This window comes from Ursus arctos, unplaced genomic scaffold (assembly GCF_023065955.2).
Source record: "Ursus arctos isolate Adak ecotype North America unplaced genomic scaffold, UrsArc2.0 scaffold_21, whole genome shotgun sequence".
Classification (NCBI taxonomy): domain Eukaryota; kingdom Metazoa; phylum Chordata; class Mammalia; order Carnivora; family Ursidae; genus Ursus; species Ursus arctos.
In genome coordinates, this window is record NW_026622886.1 from 17,870,851 (window position 1) to 17,887,525 (window position 16,675).

At 50.3% G+C, this 16,675-nt stretch overlaps 1 protein-coding gene across 3 annotated transcripts in view; it reads right to left on the minus strand.

Moving 5' to 3' along the window:
- Positions 1 to 16,675, minus strand: part of ELK3 (ETS transcription factor ELK3) — a 66,803-nt gene that overhangs the window by 20,195 nt on the left and 29,933 nt on the right. The window lies entirely within an intron of this gene.

The following is a 16,675-nucleotide window of genomic DNA, read 5'->3' on the forward strand; positions in this document are numbered from 1 at the left end:
TCCACACAAAGATGGTGTCCCTCAAGCACAAAGAGCTAGCAGCGCCATCCTATGGGGAAAAGACTCAGAATGTTTCCTTACAAACTGTTCTACAACTTGGGTATGAGTGAGGGTGTTAAAAAAAAAAAATCATTTGGGAGAGAAGAACTTTAGAAGCAGTAACTCCTATTGAGCACCTACTGCATACCGGATGTTGTACACAAGCTATCTGATCGGTTCTCACACTCACCCTCCTGGAGGGCGGAAGGTGTCATCTTATGACACAAGCTCGGAGATAGGGAGTAATCCCGCCCCAAAACCACCACGATCTACTTGTTCTGAAGCCTAAGCTGTTTCACATTTCCACAAAAGTTTGGGTGGAGAGAATCAAAGAACCCCTTAGCAGAGGTGAAATTTTCAAAATGGAGATGGAATTGACAGGTAACATTGTATTACTTTCAGGTATACTGCATAATGTCGCAAGTTTAACACCGATCACCACACAGAGTGTAACATTTTTTTTTCCTTGTGATGAGTACTTTTAGGATCTCCTCTCTTAGCAACTTTCAAATATACCACAGAGATGAAATTTAATTAAACTTGATGTTCCTTCTGTGATCATCATTTGGTTTATAAACATAAGTACATTATGTTTTTGCCTTCCCTCTTGTTACATTATAGCACGTCGATTTGCAATTTTCCTCCTTAAACAGATCATCAAATCCCGGAAGTGAATTTATCCAGCCACCCAGAGGGGAGGGCATATTTACTATGCCACTGAGATTTCTAAGCAGGAATCCCTCAGGGCATGCATCGAAGGGAGGGACACACAATGTCCCCATTCAGCACCGGAAATCCCAGTAACGCAAATCCTGGCGAACCTACGCTCAGCACCAGCACACAGGAGGCTCCCACCCCTGAGCACATTAGATTCCACGCTGAACAGTTCTAGTGCCTGGCAGCCTGGTGCTGGGAGTGCAGATTTAACCTACTGAATGCCATTTACCCCCATCTGACCTCAACTGCACACTCACCACTAGCAAAGCTGAAAACCATTTACAAACCTTCAGAGAAATTTGGGAAACTTACAAGTTCCACCTTGGCCTCATTGACAGCATCTCGGCAGGTGCCCCACCCAGCGTGGGTAGACAACATGCCTAGGAGAAATCCACTGCCGGCAGGCTAGGGTTAAATAGGGTGTCACTGGTGCCACCTGACTCAGAGTGGGTCCTCAGTAAAAAGAAAGCATGCTTGCTACAATTTTAAAATATTTCTGGCTTTCATTAATATTTTTCTCCCTAGGTGAACACTTTATTTTGTCCTCAGCCAGTTTGAACATCCATCTAAACTGACTAACTAGAGCCTAAATAATTACACAGAAAAAAAAGAGAAACTTTAGGCATGTTCTTGTAAAAATCTTTTCTAAAACCTTTAATTTTAACCTTTGATTTTATTATGGGCATTCAGAACATAACATCTGAGCAGGGATTATATGCATAAGCAAATCAAGGAGTAATTTGGGGCTGTAATTAAAAAAATAATAAAAAGGCCCCTCCTCCTGAAAAAATGGTTAGGAACTGTCTCAAAGAGTGGGGCTTTCATGTGTTAAAAAGAGCATAAAGAAGGAGTGCTTGGCTGGTCCAGTTGATTGAGCAGTTGAGTCTTAATTTCCTCTCAGGTCATGATCTCAGGGTCGTGGGTTCAAGCCCTGCATTGGGCTCCATGCTCAGCACAGAGTCTGCTTCTCCCTCTCCCTCTGCCCCCCCCCCGCCATCTCTCTTTCTAATAAATAAATAAGATCTTTAAAAAAAGAACATAAGGAACAACTCAATGACTATCAACTGACCGATGGATAAACAAATGTGGTATATTCAGACTACAGAATATTATCGAGCCACACAAAGGAGTGAAGCACGGACACATGAAACCACGTCAGTGCACCTTGAATGCGTTATGCTAAGGGAAAGAAAGGCCACGTATATGATGGATTCTGTTTCTATCAAATGTCCAGAAAAGACAAACCTAGAGAGACAGAGTCATTTCCTAGGATTTGGGGGTGACATGAACTGAGGGGTCACAGTAAAAGGGTTTGGGAGGGACAGTGAAAATGCCGTAAAATCTACTGTGGTTTTGGGTGCACAGCTCTGTAGATAAAGGCACTGAACTGTATCCTTCAATAGAGCCACTGGATGGTATGTGAACTATGCTGCAATGAAGCTGTTTTTTAACAAAGAACATGAGGAATTTTTTCCCCAGCTTTTCTGAGAGGCAATTGACTTATAACATTGTGAAGTTTACGATGTGTAATATGAAGGTTGGATGCATGTATATACATTGTAAAATGTTTACCACAATTAGGTTAGTTAGCACACCCATCAGCTCACATAATTACAGTTTTGTTGTGGTGGTGGTAACATTTAAATCTGCTCTCTTGACAACTTGCAAGTCTATAATACAGTATTGTTATCTACAGTCACCATCCATACCTTTGATCTCCGCAACTTATGCATTTTGTGGCTGGAAGTTTGTACCTTTGACCAGCAACTCCTCATTTCCCCACCCCTCAGCTGCTGGTAACCACCACTCTACTCTCTGTAGGAATTCTGCTTCTTTAGAGTCCACACATAAGTGAAATCATCCAGTATTTGTCTTTCTCTTATTCCATTTAGCGTAACGGTCTTGAGGTCCATCCAAAACATTTACATGTTTAAATGGAAGGTGGTGGGAACCTTCTATGGCTGGATGCTGACTGCCATAACCCTACTTTGAAGATAAAAAAGGAGCCTCCACAAAGGACACTGAACTCAACCATAGCAAGAGGGCCCCCGCGGTAGCTGCAGCCTCTCTGGGGGGAGAGCTACCAGGACACCGCAGAGCTTTTTAGGAAAAGGTTACAGAGGCAGGGATGGAGATGACCGAAAGGAGGAAGAAACCTTTGGAAAGAACCAGTGTGGGCCTTGCTGGTCTATTCCAGCAGGAAAGATGGAGGAGTAGATCTGGCTACCTGGACAATCTGGGCATGAAGGGGTACAGAGGGTCCAGGAAGGAGGTCAGGGCACCGTAGCCCCGCTGTTTCAGAGCCCAACTGTGCACAGGGGAAATCCGCTCACAGGAGGGGAGCCAGTAAGGAAGCCCCCCACCAGGATGCCCATGGCCTGAGACCCAGGGAGTAGGTAGACTCAGAGCGGGTATATGCCTGACAACTGATCTGATAGCCCCTTACCTTCCGCGGGCAGACCCTGGGAGCACATGTACGTTTGAAGATCTCTCTGTGGTCTCCGAAGGGAGATTGCCTTTCAAGAGTTTTTCCCGTGAGGAGTTTTCTCTGAGAAAACTGAGTTTTCTCTGAGAAAATAATAGATAGTAGTTGCTGAGCACATATTATCTGTCAGGCTGGGTATGAAGAACTTGACCACCGTTAATTCATTTAATCCTCTGAGAGACTGGAACTATTAGGATCCCCATCTTAGAGATGGGCAAACTGAGGCTCAGAGAGTATAAATTACCTGTGGTCCCAAGCTAATACGTGGGCAGTCTGATTCCAGAGCCCCTGGCCACAATGGAAGGGGATACAAGACTCAGGCTGAGACCGCCCAGGACACAAGAGTGCTTGGGGACAGGCTCTTATTATGGAAAGTGATGAGAGTATTTACAGAAAGTCGGTTTTTTCACCCGTCCTCCCAGACCCACAAGTATGTGTTGCTTACAGTTGCCTGGCAACCTGACAAATGCTGTCTGTGTCCAGTTGAGCTAAGTGACTTCTCCGGCATGGTTTTAGATGAACAGTTGCACACATCTGCTTCGCCTCACACACGTGGGACCAGCCTCCCTGTGCGTCATTTCCCATTCAGTGCGTACCCACCACCAGGGCAGACTCCTGACGCCACCTTCCATGGGAGGTCACAGGCAGCAAGGACACCGACTTCGGGAGGGGAAAAGCAACATCCACCCCACACAGCCTCCCTGGGACTTCTAGGTGACAGCGGAAGCTACTCCCACCACGGCCACTTCCAAGTTGGTGTCTTGAGACTGCAGGAGCCTAAACGGCAAGCAGCCTGTCGGGGGCAGGACCATGGCGGCCATCTTGGGCCCAAGAACCCTTCCCGACCCACCGGCTACCTCTGGCAACAGAGGGACCCGCGAGAGTCTCCCTTAGTTATTTCCCGCGAACGGGTTGGAAAACACAGAGAGCAAGTCAACTTTCCACTTCCCTGCCTTCCCTGTTGCCCTGACAGGCTCTAGGCTTACTGGTAAAAACAGAGGTGCCCGTAAGTGTGTTTAAATATGTATGTGTAAATAATGCTATATTGGTGGATAAATTAGAAATGTGTCTATTAAACTATCATATGATTTCTCTCATCTATGGAACATAAGAACTAGGATGATCGGTAGGGGAAGAAAGGAATAAAGAAAGGGGGGGTAATCAGAAGGGGGAATGAAACATGAGAGACTATGGACTCTGAGAAACAAACTGAGGGCTTCAGAGGGGAGGGGGGTGGGGGAATGGGATAGGCTGGTGATGGGTAGTAAGGAGGGCACGTATCGCATGGTGCACTGGGTGTTATACGCAACTAATGAATCATCGAGCTTTACATGGGAAACCAGGGATGTACTATATGGTGACTAACATAATATAATAAAAAATCATTAAAAAAAAAATAAGACACAGAGAGGAAAAAATAAGTATTAGCAGTCACACCCTGGTTCCAAGTTTTCCTGGGGCCCAGGTACATCCTGGAACTCTGGGAGTCAATAAATGCTCCATTCTGATTAAAAAAAAAAAAAGAAAAGAAATGTGTCTATTAGGTATTGTGATCTTGAAAAAAAATTACATGCAGTGCTAGGTAATGAAGAGATGCTCAAGGAACTCAATTTACCTTCTTAGTTTTGGTGCTATGAAGGGTAATACTAAGTTAACTACATGTTTGTTGAATGAATGATTCTCTCGGTAAAGAGAACTGACCCAGGTGGGAAACCGGGGGCTTCATCCCATGAAAGACATAATTTTCTGTGGCTGATTCTCAGGCTGGTTCAAGCTCCACATGAATGTGTCCCATATATATAACTGCATGTGCTTTCTTGTTGGCATTTTCAAACTGAAAACTCCCAGACAGACACCAAGGGCCATATGCAAAACCCTACAACCCCATACCTCCTGTGAGAGCTACATAAACTCTGATTTCCCTCATCCATGGATGCGGCAAACACGTGCTGCCTGTATTGGCTCTGCCCTGGCACCGCAATTTTGATCTAAGTTCGTGCATCGGACTTTCTGGCACTCAGACTTCTCATCCCAGCTCGCATTTCTCCCCAGGCTGCTCCTGGCCCCAGGAGGAGCCAGACTAGTTATGGGATCCCCGTCGGTATGGCTACCACAACCCTTGCTCTTCCACCATGTGAGCACTTCCAGGAACCGCTGGACTCCTGCCCTCTGATTTTGCAACTCTCCTATCTTGTTCTCAAAGGAGAAAGGTCAGCAGCTCGCTAACACAGCAGGAAAGGTCGTGGAGGAGATTCTTCCTAACAGCCCAGCCTATTCCTAATCCCACAGCAGCAGCAGCAGGGCTGCAGATGGGAGAGTGGGGGATCCTTCCGTAAATACCCACTTGACTGTCTCAAAGGCTGCCAGGGGGATTATAAGGCATGGTTCTAGAATCAACTGCCTGAGTTCAACTGCCACTCCCATCTCTTACCAGCCACGTGCCTCAGTTTCCCCATCTATAAAACAGGGACTAACCTACCACCTGCCTCATGGGATTGAATGAGATAATCCATATAAAGTTTACAGCAGAATACTGACACAACCACACGTGATAAACCCACAATACACAGTAGCTCTTAGGATTTTTATCCTCCCATTTACGCAAAAGCACAAAACATAAAATCCACTCCCTATTCACTCCAGTGGCAAGTGAATAGTCTAAATTAAACCTCCTAGAAGGCTGTGCATATTCCCCTCACTTTGTCCACAGTCCTGGCTACCATGTTGGGACATATGGCAGACTGAATTACATCTGGTTTATATATCTCGACCAACGGGGGAAACACGATGTTTTATTTAGTTGGGTTCAGACAAAAAATAGACGCAAGGCTTACAGTATGTCATGCCTAGCATGGCCAGCCCCTGACATGCACTGTGAAGGAAACCTCACGCACTCCAATTAATTCAGGGGCCAGGGGGAGAGGGAGCCAGCCCTGGGGGCAGCAGATGTGAAATCCAAGTGTCTCACTCCAAAGGCCATTGTAGCTTTAGCAGAAAGGCCGCACGTCCAGCCCGGTAAGTGGTGCAGACGCTAACCAGACACCCCAGCTGAGCTCTGCCGCTCTCCGATGCGGCTCAGAGCAGGAAGCACACTGCCCAGACAGGAGGGAGCAGCCCAGCTCTGTGGGATCTGCTGTGGCTGGGCTGCAGGGGGAGGGCCATGCGGGTTGCTGGCCCGGAGCGCCCATCACCAAGACCCCTGGGCAGGGGAAGAGGACATTTTGAGGACATTCATCTCACCACGGTAGAGACCCTACGTAAAAGGAACCTGTGGCCAGAAAGGACCAGGGAAAGAAGCAAACATTTACGAGCGCCTACCACGTACCAAACCTGCACAGCCACCTGACAAGATGGGCGCTGGGATCCCATTTTAAAGATGAAGAAGTCAAGGCCATGGATGGGAAGGGAGGTGAGACCCAATTTCCTGTCCCACAGCGGTGGGTGAGATAATGGCCTTAGAGTGGAATACCATGTAGCTATTTTAGAGGACAAAACAGTGTTAACATTTCCCCAGGCCTTTCAATACACATTAGGTGAAAAAAGCAGCATTATTTTAATGAAATAACTATATATATTAAATAAAAGAAGAAAAAATTAACCTCAAAAGATGTATAAGAAAACTTAAAGGTGGTAGGATTGCCAGTGATTTGTAATATTTCTTTTTGGCTTCTCTGCATTTTCACATTAAATAAAATGCATTTCATATGTATTAGTTGTCAAAATAAGCCCCCCCATCTTTTTTTTTTTCTTTTCTTTTCAAGAAAGCAGCAGAGTCTAAAAAGTTTACTAGCTCAAGACCCCCCAGCTTGTAACTGGTAGAGCTGAAGCTTAAACCAATTCCATGGAGAGCCAAGACGGGAGCCTTTTCTGTCCCATCGCCACACCCTCTCCCAGAAAGCAGCTGCTGTTGGCTCAGAGGCTGCTGTTCAAGTCAGTCCGCCAGGACCACGGGGCTCTGCATTCCAGAGTAATCGTGGGGTAACTGCAGAGTGCCTGGGAAGCCAGCTTTGTGCTAAGGAAGCAAGGTCTGTGCTCAGGAGCGGTCATTTCCAGCTCCTCGTGGGGAAGACCAGCTTTCCCTGAAGTCTATTCCTTAGCTGGAAATAGAACTGCCTCTATCCACCCCCAGGGGAGAGGCGGTGCCTGCTTGGATGGAGCACCCCGCATGAGGCACCAGGGACCGGCGGTCCCACTGCAACAGATGGGACATCACAAGCCCACCTCAACGTGGGTGACATTCAAGAAAGAAGGTTGACGGGAAAACAACAGGCAGCTGGCACCCACATCCACAGCCTGGCTGTGGCCCCCGCTGAGCAGCAGGAGTGCTTGTACGGGAGCACGGGGAGCAGTGACCAGCATCTCTGAGCATCCACAGGCCGGAGCCTTGATGGGCAAGACATTAACCCAGTGAACTGATCTGGGTCCGAATCTCAGTTTCTCTACTTCCTCTGACCTTGGGAAAGGTATTGAACTTCTAGAGACCTCCGTTTGCTCACCTCTAAAAGCAGAACAAAAGTACTGCACAGGGTGTGTTTTTCTTCTAAAAAATCAATATATTTCAGTGCCCCACCCATACAGGTCCTCCAAACATGACCTCTCACCCAGTGCAGTTATGCTTAGCAAGCAATGATCTGTGCAGCATCCCCATGACATCACATTGTCTTTTCATTGTATTCTGCCTTCAAATCTTCTAAATTCCTTTTTTTTAAGATTTTATTTTTAAGTAATCTCTACACCCAATGTGGGGCTTGAACTTACAACCCCGAGATCAAGAATTGCACGTTCTACCGACTGAACCACCAGGCACACCTCAAATCATCTCAATTCCTTATATGGGTACCTCACTTTACAGTTTCCTGAAGGCGTACGCGTTCTATCATGCAATCCTTACAACACTTTGATACCCATTTTACAGATGAGGGACCTGGGGCGCCAATCTTAGTTCACAAACGAGTAAGTGGCAGAGACGAGCCCAGGCCACCGGTTCCCAGCCAACACCCTTGCTTCAGCTCCTCGTTTTGGGTTCCCGTCCAGGCCACTGGCTGACTCACTCTTTCCGGACACAAAACCTGACTGTCCTCTCTGCAAAGTTAGAACAAGTCCTCACTGTAGGAGTCATGCTCCAAGTTCCTCCTCTGTAACAGGCAAGCATTCTTTCAACAGCATTTAAGACGCTTTCATATGGAGGCTCCTTGCTAGGCTCTGAGGAACAGAAAAGGAAGTGAATCCGGCCTCTGTCCTCGAAGCATCTGACTGCTGCTTGCATCTGCCCCCTCTCACTCCCCGCCATCCAAAGCCAAGGGGACACGGAGCAGTTGGGGCCACACGGAGCTCTGCTAAGAATCTGTTGCGGGCTCACCTCCCACCTGCCACCCTAAGGGCTGCGTTGAAAGGACTCCAACCCGGCAACTTGAGCCGCCTCTCCCTGGGCCAGTGTTTCCCATCAGCAGTGAGTTGTGCGGTACCCAACACCCCCCCAAATTCATTTCCCCCCAGAAGCTCAGAATGGGACTTTATTTAGAAACAGCGTCTTTGCACATGTCACCAGTTAAGGATGTTGGGATGGAATCATCACGGAGTCAGGGTGGGCACTAAATTCAATGCCTCGTGCCCTTACAACAAGAAAGGCTCCAGGAGACACACAGGGAAGAAGGCACAGAAGAAGGAGAGGGACAGACGCAGAGACTGAAGCCTTGCAGCCATAGCCAAGGGACAGTGAGGACAGCCGGGGCCACCGGAAGCCGGAAAAGGCAAAGAAGCCTTCTCCCCGAGAGCCTTCGAAGGGAGCGTGGCCCAGCAGACACCTTGATTTTGGGCTTCTGGCCTCCAGAACTTCGAGAGAATAAATGTCTCTTGTTTTGAGCCACTGAGTCTGCGGTACTCTGTTACGGCAACCCCAGGAAACATATCCTCGCCCAAAGACTCTGTCCGGCGGGGCAGGGAGGCCCGGCCTTTCCCAGGGGCTTGGCCTGCCCACGCGCCACGCTAGGGGACGCACCGAGACAGGTGAAGCCTGGGCTGTCCGCTGTCTAAAGCTGAAGTTGGGAGCGTGCACACCAGCACACACACACACACACACACACACACACACCCCACTTCCAACTTCTAAGAATAACGTGCTGCCAATAAAGAGCTCCAACTCCGTCTTAGAATTGGCTCACTCCTGGGGGAGGTTTCTTTGTGGTTTGGGTTGAGATTTCTTTATTCTCTGGCACTGCTAGACTGCAGTGCGAACCGTCTCTCCAAATTCGGCCAGCCTGACATGGGAGGGTGCTCACCCTTGCTGCCCAGTAACGTGCTGTCCCGGAGGCCTGCAAACAAGAGGAGCCTGGCAGGACGCCAGACCTGAGACTGGACATCAAGAGCATTTTTCCACCCCTTCTGGGCTCGTGGCTGCTTCTCCTGGACTGAGACGCTTGTCTCCCTGCTGGCTCGCTTTCAACACTCAAGGGTATTTTTATTAAAGGCCTCTGGAGTGTTAATAAAACAAAATGTAAAACTGTTCCCCCAGCACATGCTTTGCCAGTCAGGGAGCTGCCAACAAGGACTTTGAGCAGCCACCTCCGGCGCAGGGGTGGGGTGGGGGGTGCTGGGAGCCACAGGTGGTCTGGGAGCACGTTCTCACCCGGGCTTTGCTACTGATTTTCTTGAACACTCACCTCCCCACTCGGGTCCTCACTTGCTCAAGGACAGGCAGGCAGGGCAGGTTTCTTAGCTCCTTTGCAGTGTTGACATTCTGAGAGGACAGACTTCTTTCTATGCTACAGAGAACCATGTTTTCTCGTTTCATGCTCATCCGTCCTGTGTCCATCCTACGTTCATTTGGCACCACTGCATGCCAGGTGGTATGTGCACAGAACTGGGCATGGTGAGGAAGACCAGCATCCTCTGCAAGGCAGGCCCAGGGACGGCGGAACAGAGTGAAGGCAACACCAAATGCAGACGTCAGGTGGTTGAGAAGCAGGGAGGCGTGAGGATGAGCTGGAGTGGGCCAGGCAGGAAGGGCTGAGGGAGAGCCCGGGGAAGGAGGTCTCAGTAGATGCGAGAGAGGGTGGCAGGCTGGGGTCGTGCAGGAGAGGCAGTCTGGTTGGGGCCAGATGGTAAGGGGGTTTGGATTCTTTCCAGGAGGCTCAGGATGCTGGGCAGGCACACGGGCAGAGGGGTGCTGTGCTCTGATCTGGCTTTCTTTAGGAAGTGTCATTTGGACATCTAGGAAGTGGGGCGGGGGGTCCTGGGGCCGCCAAACCTCCCGTGGTCAGCTGGCTCAGAGAAGGCTGCCAGCAGTTTTTCCGTTGTCATTTTGAACAAACTGGGGTTGGTCTCCTCTCTCTGCCGGCCCTTGGGTGATAATCAGCAGTATTAGGAATGGGGGGTTCAACTTTGAGCCCAAGGCTCTGCAGCTGTGTGATTCACCAGCTTCATAAGCCTGAGCACGGATCTGGGGGTCAAGCGTCGTAGACAGAAAGCTCTGCTGCCTGCCAGCGGTTCCGTCTTGGATCTGCTCCTCAACCTCTCTGAAACTCAGTAACCTACCTCTAAAATGGGCCCATTACCAACTATGACGATAGGCATTTCACATGTTAGAAAATGAGTCAATAAATGTAAAAATATCTAGCACAGTGCTGGCTGAAGACAAATCCTCCATACAAGTGAGCTTCCTCCCCTTATGTCACAGACTGGGGGTAGAAGCTGAGGTAAACTGTTGTCAGAGCACAGGCAGGAGGTGGGGGGAGGAGGCGGCCCAGAGGAGCAGCTGGGCTGGTGGGTGGGTGGTGGGCGGTATGATGTGAATGCTAGGGGTTTTGTCAGTTTGTCTACACAACCACTGAATTTTCCCGCAGCTAGAAGCTGCCCAGAAGCAGGAACACTCATGCCGGCAAACCAGTGTGGGCTTGGGCAACAGCCTGACGTAAGTGGATTTGGCGAGGCTGCCAAGCTGGAGCATTGGCAGCTGAACGCTGAGCCCAGCAGCCCCATCGACACAGCGTTGAAGGTACTCCCAAGACTCTGGGTGTTTCTTAGCAACTGCCCTATTTGGGGGAACACTGAGTGCCACCACGAAGCCAGCTTGGAAGCATGTGCAAAACAGGCAGCACCCCCAACCCAACATGCAGTGCCCACCCCCTCCCCACTGCAACTGCCTGGCCCCCTCATGCCAGCCGCTAACTCCCAGGGCAGTGTGACCAGACTAGAAAACCGTCACAAGACAATCTGCTACCCCCACCTCTCCTCCCCTGCCTCCAGGTCACTAGGCAGCTTCCAGGACCAAAAGCTTCTAGAAAGGCCCTGGTTATCCCCTCAGCCCCCGAGCAAAAGTGCAGTTGCCATCTGTTGTACTTCAACCCATCTGAGCAGCTGACATGACAGGAAGGGGGAAAAAAAGACACCTAACAAAAACACCAGACCCTTAACATTCAGATCCAGGGCTGGGCACAGGGGGGCAGCTCTGATGTACAAAACACTCCTGAACTGAGCCCAGGAGAGATGGGTCTTCTGTGGAATTTCACCACTGACAGAAGTCTTCTAGAAAGTTCCAAGATGCAAATGCTTGCTGGACTTTTGTTCTTTCTCCACTCTGACAGACAATACATCATTTTATCTTCGTAAAATTTATTTTGGGGAATTAGAGAACTCTGCCAGGGCCAGGCTTCTTGGCACAGGCAGGCAATCTCAGATATGTATTATTAACACGAACATTTTCCTGTCGTGATTGCACACCCAATTTAAAATGAATTATCCAATTAAGTTAAGAAGGTGACGCGTTCTACTTCCAGGAATATGCTGCCAATGACTCTGTCTTGACTGTTCTCCCCTGAACCTCTTCCAATTAAGCAGAGACCGTTCGGGACATTGTGAGGATAAGCCGGGATGTTGCTGTGGAGACCGGAGGATTTTTCATCATATCGCCATTGCAATCTCCTGATGAGAAGGGAGCTGGCAGAGCTCTCAGCCTCCCCCTGGGATGAATGCTCACCGCCAACAACAACAAGGACAAAAGCTCCGTTGGACGGAAAAGGACGAGGGATTGCGTCAGCTTCCAGGTCTCCTGCAGCTAGCTCAGAGAGTCTGTGGCTGGAGCTTCCTCCGGGAAGTCAGCTGCCCCGCGTGTGCAAGCCGTGCAAGCCACAGCCCCACCCACGGGCAGACCCAGGGAGGGCCACGCACGCCCTGCCCTGAAAGTGCCACAGGACCAGCTCGGGGCCGGCTCAGCCAGCCCCGAGAAATCGGTATGTGGTGACTGGCCAAAAAGATCAGGGCTTGGGAGGCGGGGGACGGAGCGGGACACCACCAATGCCAAGAAGAGCATGGAGAGATAAAGATTTTTATTTCTAAAATGCAAATCTGACCACGGCTTTCAGCCCTCACCATGAAGTTCCCACTCTTCCCAACGTGCTCCTCGCCCCAGGCGCCACTCACTCTTCCCACCCCATGTTCCCCTCATTCCCTGGAGAACCCTGGGAACTCCCCTGGGAAGCCAAAAGTCAAACTCCCTGCCTTGTGCACATGCTGTTCCCTTGTCAGTACATCCTTTCCCAACTTGGGTCAGCCTGGTAAACCCATTCTCATTGCTCCAGGCCCGGGCAGGTGTCTTGACCTCCGGACACCTTCTCTCTGCCTCTACTTCCCTCCCCTGTCCTGGAAGATGTTGGTATCACGGCCAGGCTAGCATTCTAACTGCCTGTGCACGTCTGTCTCCCCAACCAGCCACACAGCCATCCGAGGGCAGAGGCTATGTTTTCGAAGGTATGGCTGAACCTGAGAAGAAAAAAAGTAGAGGTGAAATAAAGAGTGAAAGAAGGTCTGCTAGAGAGGGGTGTAGAACTACAAACTCCCCAGAAGCTCCTCGCGAGGGGCGGATCCCAGCAGCGCCTCACGCCCCTCAAGCTTGGGCCCATGGGTTGGGGCAGTTCGCGGGGCCACTCGCAGGCATGCTCTGGGCTTCAACCCCTCTCTCCTCTCCACTCCAAGATGAGAGATTGAAGAACCAGGTCTGTGCGAGTGGTTAAGGAGTGAAAAGGGTTGTTAATCTCGCTAACAAAGCAAATCTCTGAAAGAGACCCTTACTATTACATCGGGTTGTAAATGGACTTTCTGGAAGACTCAGTTTCACTCTAAGAGAAAAAAAAACAAACCGTTCTGCCCAAAATGCCAACCATCAGAACTCCAACGAGCAAAGCCATGTCCCAGGACGTACAGTGAGACTGCAGGAAACGAGCTGGTTTCAGCCGGTGGTGCCAAACTGGCCGGGCACGGACTCGCTCTGCTTTCTGTGTTCACGGGCTTGCCCACAGCCTCCTCCCTCGACCTGCATGTTTGCGAGCTGACCGGGGGCCTTCCGTCCATGCCCGAGGAGTAAAACATGCCCTGTCCTGGCCTGGGCGGCACTCCTTTCTTGGAATTCTACCTAGGTTTGCCCAGCTGTCTCTTCAAAAGCTGTAAGTGGGGGAAGCAGGTCCCTGCCAGTGCTTAGTTGCAAAGCCCGGCCCCTCCAGCCCCCCAATGGCACATGTGATGGGCACTCCACAGACACACAGGCGGAGCAAGGAACCCCGGAGGTCTCCTGTCACAACCTCCGCTAACCAGGCCTGGGAGCGCCAGGGTGGGCTGTGTTCCCGTCCACGTCCTCTATTAGTCGTGCACTCGTCCAGAGCAAGCGGCGACCCCTTCATCTTGGCTTGCACGCTGGGGACCCAGCACACTGCCTGGTATGTGGCAGGCACTCCAGGACCTGCCTGTGCTAGACTCCAGTTCCACGCCTGTCTTTGAGCCTAGCTGCTGTCCATGTCGTGCAGTTTTCCTTCAGAATGTGTGGCATCAATTGTAATTTTGAAAATCTACATGAAAGCCGAGCAGCGTCTGAAATATACGGACATATGACCTATTGAAGTGTGTCCCCCAAACAGAAATGTTGAAGTCTTAACCCCCCATACCTATGAATGGGATCTTTGGAAATAGGGTTTTGCAGACATAACTGAGGTAAGAGGAGGTCATGAGGGTGGTCCCTAATCCAGTAGGACTGGTGTCCTTAGAAGAGGGAAATTCGGACACGGAGACACGCAGGAATAACATCACGTGACAAGCCAGGCAGAGACCGGAGGGGTGCAGGTGCTAGCCAAGGGGAGGGACACGAGGACCGACGGCCCCCACCAGAGGCTACGAAGAGGCAAGCAAGGATCTACCCAGAATCTCAGAGGGAGCACGGCCCTGCTGACACATTGATCTTGGACTTCTGGCCTCCACATCTGCGAGACAATCCATTTCTGTTGTTCTAAGCCACACTTCGTGGTTATGGCCGCCCTCGAACACTAATACAGGACAAGGCAGTGACACTGTGTTTCCAAGTTTAGCAGTTACCGAACATCACCTTTCATTATAAAAGTGATTTGTCTGGGTAGTGTCCACCTCGTTATCCAACTGCTTTCATTTCACATCTACCGAGCAACCCCTACACGCCAGACCCCATACAAAGTACCAGAGCAACAAAAGTGGGTAAACCAGGAGACCACAGTGGAGATGGTTTTGTGAGGCGATCTAAACAGGCAACTGTCACACAACACGGAGACTCTCATAAACCCAGATAACAGAAGTGACGAGCAGCGGGGGAGTACTCAGCAGGTGCCTGACGCCATGCTGAGCACCTCGTACCCCTGCTCACATTTAATCCCCCACCACCCTATGAGGGAAGGTGCTTTCCCACGGGGGCACGGACGCTCAGAGGCTGAGGGACCGCCGGACTCTAGCCCCGAGAGCACTGAGTGCAAAGCCCTTGCTGGCTGCTCCAACCGGGTGTGCTCAGAGAAGTGTGCCCCTCTGAGGGCAAGGAAGCATCATTTAAAAATGAAAGCATCTTAGTCATTAAATTTCAGGAGAGCCTGCATATGTAAAGATAGGCGGTTGGGTAAAGAAACTGTGATCATCCACCAGTCACCCAGGATCTGACCTCAGCCTGCTCCTGGCCGTGCTCGTGCACGAAGGTGGTACACAGGTCCAAATTTTCTTCTTTGCAGCTGTCTGAATTTTTCAAATTAGTGATGAGGAGAATACCATCTGGATCATTCTTCTGACTAATACTTCATAGTACCTACTGTATTTTGAGCACTGTTCTCAGAACTGACCGTGTGTGAACTCAGCTAACCCCCCACCCCCACCCCACGGTGCGGGCTCTACTACCAAACCCATTTTAGGAGGGAAGCCGAGACCAAGAGGGCTCAGGCAAAGCACTTGCAGTCATGGAGCTGGATTGAAACCCAGCAGTCTAGCCTAGAGTTCATGCAATTAGCCACCTTGCTATAATGATGGATGGGGGCGGGGGGCCGAGGAATGATGATTGAAGTGTCTCAGCCCCAAGCAGATACAATGAGCCCATACACTAGTTTGCTCTGATGCCTTCTACAAAAGACTGCACACATTTTCCACTTTTCCCCCCTCTGCCCATTTCTAATATTCTGGAATGAGCTAAAAATATAACCTACAACAACAATAAAAAATGCTATTCTCATGCTTGCAGGAAAACTTCCCTATCAGGACACACCAAGGGATGGGCAGTTCTAGCCAACAGTGGAGAGATGCTAGCTAGCAACGGACAGCAGAGCCAACGGGAGAGAAGAAGGCAGCCGTCAAGGTAGGGAGCCACCAACTTTATGTCACGTGCAGAGCAGGCTCTGGATCGTGTCTTTTAGGAGATCGGGGGGAATGGACAGATGGACAGGACAGAAGGACGAAGGAGGGGGCTGAGGAAGATGCTGAAAGGCAGAGAGGGTCACGCTGAGAGCTGGGGAACCATGAGAACACCTGCAGAGGGAGATGGGGCACACGGAGGAACATGTGGCCCAGAGCTTCACATTCACAGACGCTCCTCCATTCTGCCTCTCAGGTTAGAAACCCAACCATGTGAGACCGCCATTTTTGTGGGTCAAAAATGGTCATATGTTGGCAATTTCTTATGGTTCAATGTATACGCATAGTCACAGAGTAACATGGCGAAGTTGAAAGAAGTGTCAATCATGGGGGCACCTGGGTGGCTCAGTGGGTTAAGCGTCCCACTCTTGATTTCAGCTCAGGTCATGATCTCAGGCTCCGGGGATCAAGCCCCTCATCCGGGCTCCGCACTCAGCAGGGAGTCTGCTTGAGATTCTCTCTCTCCCTCTCCCTCTGCCCTTCCCCGCCACGCCTGTGTGACACGCTGGACAAGAGCTGCTCCTGCCCTCGCTGTTCACGCCAGCCGGCCGCTCAAAGGTCACGTGGCCAAACCTCAAGCTCTCCACCGGCAGTAGAGGAAAGAGACAAGGGGGTGAGGAGGACACAGAGGCCATGCGGGCCCTGGGCTCAAGCCGAGGCACAGTGCACAGCAGGGCTCTGCCGTAGTGAAGTGCTTGATAATAGACAAAAAGCACCTTTGTGCTACCCAATTGCCTACCTGCAAGTCAAGTCTTC